Below are 8533 nucleotides of genomic sequence, written 5' to 3' on the forward strand. Positions count from 1 at the left end.
GTCCTGCCAGGATTTTTGCTGTTGGCATGAAGTGTTTAGAGCCATTGATGTGGGGTTGTTAAAATTAATTTTTAGACCCGAATAATGACCAAAGGAATCCAATGCCCTTTTTAGAGGCAGAAATGCTAATTCTGGGTGTGACAGAAAAATCAACACTTCAGTATCAAGTGCAACCTTATGGTGTTGGTTATTGATGCAAAGGCCAGTGATATGATATCAGCACTATTGTCAGTGCAAATAGTAGGGGTGACAATGTGCATCCTTGCCTGGTGAGACCATCCTGTTCAGAGAAGCATTCCCAGGCCTTGCTTAATTGTCGCTTGCCTCCCTGGATGAAGATTAACCATCCATTATGAAGCCAAGCCCTCTCTCCAGTCCATCTGCCTTGGTCCAGGCCTTGGAGGTAGAGAAGAACTGCTGGACCTCTTACCCTTTCCCTCCACCACTCCCTTCTCCTTCTGTGTCATGTCTTTTTAGATTGTAAGCCCGAGGGCAGGGAACCGTCTAACTAAAAAGATTGCATGTACAGCACTGTGTAAATTTACAGCACTTTATAAATAAAGGTTAATAATAATAATAATAATAATGGCCCTTATCAGATGAGTGTGGAACTGGGGGTCTTGCGCACTGGGTGGTTCGAATTCGCGTTATTTCGCAAAGAACCATCATACCTGGGAGTCCTTCCGCATTGGCAGGATTCAAATTGGCCAATCCGCATTCGCGCGAAGTGCATTCAGTGCAGAATGTTTCGTCACACCGGAGCTCAACATGCGGATTGGCCGATTCGTATCGGCCGCCTCACACATGCTCAGTGGTGCCCTGCATGGGTTGCGACCTTAAACTCTTCCGGGGTGAAAGGGGAGGTCACGTCATGACAGCCCGGTAAACAGCTGGAGAGCCAGCTCATGCACATTAACAATCGCGATACAACGTGCCCGTTACTGTTCCCTCTGTACATTCCTGCTTGGTTTTAACGTGACCTTTCCTTGCAACAAATTAGCAATGCCCGGTTCTGCGTGTGTGTGTGTGAGTGTGTGTGTATGTATTCTGGGGGGGGGAGGAGCAGTTCCAGCGGCTGTCAAAGAGGCTGGATGGCCATCTGTCAATGGGGATGCTTTGATTAAGAGTTCCTGCATGGCAGAAGGAGGTTGGACTGGATGGCCTTTCTTGGGGTCGCCGTGATTCCAGCGGCTTCCTCCTCCTCCTCCCGGCTTGGGATCCAGCCTGGGCTGCATCCCAGGCAGGGAACAGGCGCGGGGCCGCTAGAATCGTGGCGATCGCCGCCGTTCCAGCAGCCTCCTCCTCCTCCTCCCGGCTTGAGAGGCATCCCTGGCTGCATCCCAGGCAGGGAAGAGGTGCGGGGCCCGCTGGAATCGTGGTTCCAGCGGCCTCCTCCTTCTCCTCCCGGCTTGAGAGGCATCCCTGGCTGCATCCCAGGCAGGGAACAGGCGCGAGGCCGCTAGAATCGCGGCGATCGCCGCCGTTCCAGCGGCCTCCTCCTTCTCCTCCCGGCTTGAGAGGCAGCCTAGGCTGGCTCCCAAGCCGGGAGGAGGAGGAGGAGGCTGCTGGAACTGCGATTCCAGCGGGCCCCGCGCCTCTTCCCTGCCTGGGATGCAGCCAGGGATGCCTCTCAAGCCGGGAGGAGGAGGAGGAGGCCGCTGGAACCGCCCCCCCCCCCCCCGCTTCCCTGGAACCGGCAAGAGGAAAGACCCACCGGAAGTAAAAATTGGAATCTGGGGGTCTTGCGATGGAGTTCAGGACTGGGCATTCATACCAGACCCATTCGCACTGAGATCGAACAGAGCCCCAATCCGGATATCCGCCAATCCCCTTACTCAGCGCACTGGCCAACACGCTCCAAAAAGAGGAGACAGTACGCATTCAGTTCGGCAGCTCGCGCATTCACGTGAGTGCGGATTGGGCCATTCGAATGCAGGTATGATGGTTCTTTGCGAAATAACGCGAATTCGAACCACCCAGTGCGCAAGACCCCCAGTTCCACACTCATCTGATAAGGGCCCATAATAATAATAATAATAATAATAATAATAATAATAATAATAAATAAAAGGTATTGATCAAGGCCATTGACCAACACCGTTGCCTCTGATTTCTCATAGGCGAAGTGCTCCAGTGAAGCCATCTCCAAAATCCATTCCTTGAAGGAACCCAAAAAGAAATGGCCATTCCAACCTGTCAAAGGCTTTCAAAGCATCAAGCGAAAGTAAGGCTAGAGGAGTCTTTGACTGGTTGGAATGGTAGATGATATTGAGTACCCTTTGGACTGGGTCTGCTAGGCCTCTGCCCGGCTTAAAGCCCACTTGTTCACCATCAGTGTATTCTAAAATGAACTCATTCATTCTGGAGGCCATAATAGAAGCAAATATTTTTGCATCTTGATTAAGAAGTGCAATAGGATGGAAATATTTAGGTGCATTACAGACCGCCCAAAACGGTTGCAGCACTGAAGAGCCGCAGTTGCAGCGCGGAGGAGCCGCAGCAGCCAAACTGCGCAACTCCTCCACGCTGCAAATAAGAAGTGCCAAAATGGCGCTTCTCTTTGCGGTGCGGGTATGACACTGCAAGGCGCCAGTGGCACACTCGCAGCGTCATATGCGCTGCGCGACGTGTGGAACGGGCGCCACCATTTTGTACGGACTCAGTCCGTATTAGGGTTAGGGGCGTCCAGAAGTGACGCCCCTTTCTAACCCTAATACGGACCCAGTCCGTACTTTATGCCCGTCTGTAACAGGCCTCAGTTTCTGGGCATTCCTCTTCAGTTTTGGGGACTGGAATTATTCGGGTTCTATGCCAACTTGTTGGTACAGGAGCATTACTAAGAATGAAACTAAAAAGGGCAATAAGATGGAGTGAAAATTGGTCAAATAACAATTTGTAAAATTCACCTGAGAAGCCATCTGGGCCTGGACTCTTCTTCTGTTTCAGCTTAGATATTATCTTTTTGAGTTCATCTGGGTGAATAGGTTTATTTAATAGTGATTTGTGAGAATCTTTGAGCTTCTTCAGATTTAGAGATTGTATAAATTGGCCCATGTCAAAATCTTGTGACAGTTCAGAGATATATAGTTTAGAATAAAAATTTTGAAATACCTTCATAATTTTGTCGGGAGCTTTCACTATATTTCCTTCAGGGGAAGTGAGAGTGGATGGTTTTCCTTCCTACCTTAATGCTTGACAGCTCTAGCGAGGAGTCGAGAATTGTTGTTGTTAAATTCATAATAGTAAGATTTAGTGCAATGTAAGGCAGTTTGAATCTTTCTATTGTCAAGAGCTTCCAGCTCTGCTTTTTTCCTCTGGAGTTGAATGAATACCTGTGAAGCAAGTTGTTACCAAGTTTGGATTTAATAAAATTTTGGGTACACGCGGTCTGTGCTATGACCCCTGACTGATCCCATAGAGGACCCACCATTAATCTAAAAGCAGAGAGACCATGTAGCCCTAGAAAGAAAGCTAAAATTGGAATTTTCCATAGGAAGTTTGGGAGTCGCCAAACCAGAATCGCCTCTGCTGCCCAAGTAAGACAATAGACTTGGCTTCTCACTTAATGGGCCAGTGATCATCTTAACGACTTAGTAATCAAGTCGGATGCCCTTCCAAATTGTGTCCAGACCTGAGTGCATTGTGCAACACATTGCTTGCTCTTGGCTTAACAAAGCCCAAGCAATCAACACCTTTGTCCAGCAAGTCCCATAGCCTCTGGATACGTTTCGCACTATATAAACCCTGAGTTTTCGGACCCTCCTTGGGTTTTTTTGAGCATTGGGTTCTTTCAGCTTTGCTGAAACCACTGAGCTAAACTGAGCTCTCACTGTCACCGGGCTGCAAGTTGGTCCGCACCCATTTGAACCCTGCTCTTAAGCCTCCGCGGCCCTTTTTCCCGTTCCTGCGGCCGTGATTCACTATCCATCCAAGCTTCATCAGGACTTCCCGGAGAAGACTTCTAAGGTAGTATATCCTACTGGTGCCTCTCTCTCCAAACCTATCTCCCGAACTCACCCCTCCTGTAGCATTGAATGTGTGTGTGTGTGTGTATGTTCCCCTTTGGCTGCGTGATTTTTCTTGTGTTATAATAAACGATACCCTTTCAATTGGACCTAATTGGTATCAGCATCTCTTTCTCTTGGGGCTTGCTGGCGACCTCTGGTACACACTACTGGGACACGATTCCAGCACGTGGTGTTGTTAGGGCCACCTCTCGGCAATATTTGAGCTAATTAAAATTCCCCTAATTCGATCCTTCCTAACAAAGTGTTTGGAATTTTTTTAATTCCATCTCTTGGAGGAGACTTTGCCTCATGGCTCCAGGCATTGTGATTTTACAATAGAAACTGTAACAACATAAATGGCCAGGAGTTGCAAATATACCTTTCCTGTCATAAAATATTGTGACATTGGTATGATGGGTTATACTCTAGAAACATGGTGAGCTCAGACACAGGTGGTGAGATAACGCTGGAGAGGAGGCAGGCATGAGTCAAGCTTGCTCAAGATTGTTCCATGTAAAAAGACACTAGCTGTAACAACAAAGAGGGGGCAGTATGGGAATGATATGGGCCAATATCTTTATTAATTATAACAAATATGAATTAAGCCCTCTATTAATATCTGTTTAGTTCTAACAATGAACATCTCTGGATTGGATCTATAGTTAACTGAATAAAGGTTTTCTGAGTTTCAGCTTCTGAAGCCTGCCTTTCCGAACTTGGTTTCCTGCTGGACTTGACATCAATAGAACTGAACTAAAGGATAAGAGGCTCTCCATGGAAAACTGTTTCTATGGAATAAATTCCAGCCTTACTTTTTACACAGCTTTCATTTTAGTTGTTGCTACAGCTCCGTTTACAGGCCTAGCTGTTTGTTGCTGCATCCTGTTATTTACAACTTTTGAAAAAACTTAATCTGAAAGCACCCTCTGATTCAACCACCTGCAATAAATTTATTGTTTTTTAGCCATAGTTCCAGAGTGTGATTTCCAGAAATGTAATATTTTGCTAGTGATGCTCTGACAAGACATCATATTGTAGATTGTGGGAGAAAAGGAGCAGTATCATTGTATAAGGTGGTTCAATGAAATGTTAGTTTTAAATGCAAGACAAAATTCTGCCTATGATATCTTTTCCAAAGTTTTTAGGATGCTTCCAGATGGAAGGCTCCTAGAATCATAGAATCATAGAATTGTAGAGTTGGAAGAGACCACAAGTGCCATCCAGTCCAACCCCCTGCCATGCAGGAAATCTCAATCAAAGCATACCCGACAGATGGCCATCCAGCCTCTGTTTGAAGACCTCTAAGAAAGGAGACTCCACTACACTCCGAGGGAGTTTGTTCCACTGTCAGACAGCCCTCACTGTCAGGAAGTTCCTCCAAATGTTGAGGTGGAATCTCTTTTCCTGGAGCTTGCATCCACTGTTCCAGGTCCTGTTCTCTGGAGCAGCAGAAAACAAGCTTGCTCCCTCCTCAACATGACATCCCTTCAAATATTTAAGCAGGGCTATCATATCACCTCTTAACCTTCTCTTCTCCAGGCTAAACATCCCCAACTCCCTAAGGCATTCCTCATCGGACATGGGCTTCCCTAGGGCTACCGATAAGGAATTTTCAATTTCCCCCTCCCTTAGAGCTTTGGACAGTTACCTTTTAAAAGTAGTTAATGGACACGGCTAATGGAGTGCACCAAGGAATTCCAACAGAAAACCAGCATGTGCTTTATAGACTATAGCAAAGCCTTTGACTTCATAGATCAAGGTCTTCTTAATGTTAACATGGAATTTCCTTTCCTGTAGCTTGAATCCATTGCTCTGTGTCCTAGTCTCTGGAGCAGGAGAAAACAAGCTTGCTCCAAATTCAATATGACACCTCTTCAAATATTTAAACAGGGCTATTCTATTACCTCTCAACCTTCTCCAGACTAAACATTCCCAGCTCCCTAAGTCTCTCCTCATAGGGCTTTATAGGCCTGTTACAGACAGGCCAAAATAAAGCTGTTTCGAGTCACTTTGGAGGTATGGTATTTCAATGATGCATGAGTCCTAAGCCACACCAAAGCCGCACTCCAGTCCTTAGGACTGGAGCGTGGCTTTGGTGCGGCTTTTGGACTCTTAGGACACATGCATCATTGAAATACCGTACCTCCAAAGTGACTCGAAGCAGCTTTATTTTGGCCTGTCTGTAACAGGCCATAGTGTCCAGACCCTTCACCATTTTGGTTGCACCTCTGGACATGATCCAGCTTGTCAACATCCTAGAGGATGACAATGGCAAACTCTCTGATGAAACTGTCCAAGAAAACCTGTGACAGGTTTGCCTTAGAGTCGCCTTAAGCAATAAACAACTTGAAGACAAACAACACACACACACACACACAGCCATATTATTTCTATCTGGAGGAGCTCAAAAAATCTCTTGAAAATGTTTCTGTTATGTTGTCTCCTGCTGCCCTCTACTGTCTCCATTTTTACAACAGGTGTTTCCAGACACAGGGCTTCTACTATTTACAGTTACAATATAAGACTCTGTGCAGCTATTCAGTCTTTTTTCTTTAAATGATGTCTTTATGGTAAATAATGATGAAAGAAACAATGAGGTCATGTACCATAAACTTCCATGAGTGAGGCATTGCAGCTGCACAAGAAGCAGCTACTCCAGAAGATAAATCTTTCCAAAGTGGGAGAAATCTGGGGCTGAGATATGAAGCAAAATGTCCAACCACTTAAACATCAGGAGTGATGTAATAGAGTGGGCTATTGGTATCTGCTGGGGTTTGGTTCAAGGACCCTATGTGGATATCAAAATCTGTGGATGCTCAACTCCCATTAAATGTAATGACATAGCAAAATGGTGTCCCTTATACAGTATAAAGTGGCAAAATCAAGATTTTTTTTGTGTGTGTGTGTGGGAGGGAATTGGAACATTTTCAAGCAATGGATGGTGGAAATTGTGGATGCAGAATTTGTGGATATGGGGAGCCAGCCGTAGTTTATTACAGACACCTCACTGCCCCTCACCTCCTCTTCCCTTCCCTCTTGAACTCATTCCAGGAGAGAGAGAAAGCAAGCAAGCAAGCACTAAAGCTACAAGGATAGAACTAGCAAGAGACAGAGCATGCAGACACAAAAGACAGCTTGCAAAGTGGTGGCAGAACAAGTTTGGGGAACAGGCCCAATTCTTGAGGTGTGAGGTGTTTGCAAAAGGAGAGGAATCTGCCACTGCCATTTCCCTTTTCTGGCCCAACCAGCTCCCCTGCCAGACCCAGTGCTGGGTGGAAGTAGCACCTCACCAGCAGTTACTGTCAATGAACAGCAGAGGCACCATAGCTGGTTGAGGGGGCAGCTGGGATTTGTGTAGTGGTGGATGGTGAGCAATTGCCCCACTGGGTATTCACCTACCTCTGAAGTGTCACCAGGTGCGCTTCCCATCCCCAGCACTATCCTATCGACGCCTCTGATGTATAGTCAGATGCAGAGTGTTGGATTCTTATATCACTTCCCTCACTTAACGCAGTATTAAATATGTTGAATAAATACATTTATTTAATATATTTACTTTATAGTATACAGCGTTCTGTGCAATCATGCTGGCCACATGATCACAGAGTAGTCTCTGACAACGCTGGCTCTTCAACTTAGTAACGGAGATGAGCCCTGCCCCCTATGATCGGACACAACTTGATAACCTTGTCAACGGGGAATACCTTTACCATTTTAAATAAATATAATACATTTATTTAACCCTAATGAAAAGCATAATAATGCAACACAGACCTTTCTATATTATTAAATATTTGATTTTAGCCCCTCTGCTTTTCCATTCTGTATTCGCTAACACTTTTTTCTCCTCCAAACTCAGTCTGAGAGATTATTTTTTTTAAAAACACAGTTGTGAAAGCAGAGAACATTAATAAAATTTCCATTTTCAAATCAAATTATTAATAAATTTAGGATGGTTACTTTTAAAAAAGAGAGTCACTATGATGTAGTGGTTTCAATGTTTCTTAGGACTCTGGGAGACCAGGGTTCAAATCCCCATGGTCATGGCAACCGACTGGGTGACCTTAGGCAAGACACGTTCTCTCAGCCTGAGAAGAAGGGAAAGACAACCCTCCCCCTGAACAAATTCTGCCAAGAAAACCCAGTGATAGGTTGACCTTAGGGTCCCATAAGTCAGAACTGGCTTGAAGGCACACAACAATGAACAAAACCTTTTTAAAAGGCTACAATCCTGCTTGCTTGTGATTAAGCCTATAAAGCTCAAAGGGACTCCCTTCTGACTAAGCATGCTTGGGCCTGCACTTTAGTACTCTGCCAGATCATAAACCTCTAAATAAACTAGGCATGTACCAAATACATCTGCTTAAAGAGGGCTTGGATTGCTTGCTAGAAATTGTGGCACTTGCGGTATAGCTTTGGGGATTGTGTGAACCCTGCCGGTCTCAGCAGCCCTAGTCAGCACAGCCAATGATAAAGAAAACTAGCAGTTTCTTTGCAACAACATCCAGACTTCCAGCCCTGGTCCC

The sequence above is a fragment of the Sceloporus occidentalis genome, unplaced genomic scaffold (genome assembly GCF_023333645.1).
Source record: "Sceloporus occidentalis isolate IW3139 unplaced genomic scaffold, rSceOcc1.0.p SCAF_1, whole genome shotgun sequence".
NCBI classification, from domain to species: domain Eukaryota; kingdom Metazoa; phylum Chordata; class Lepidosauria; order Squamata; family Phrynosomatidae; genus Sceloporus; species Sceloporus occidentalis.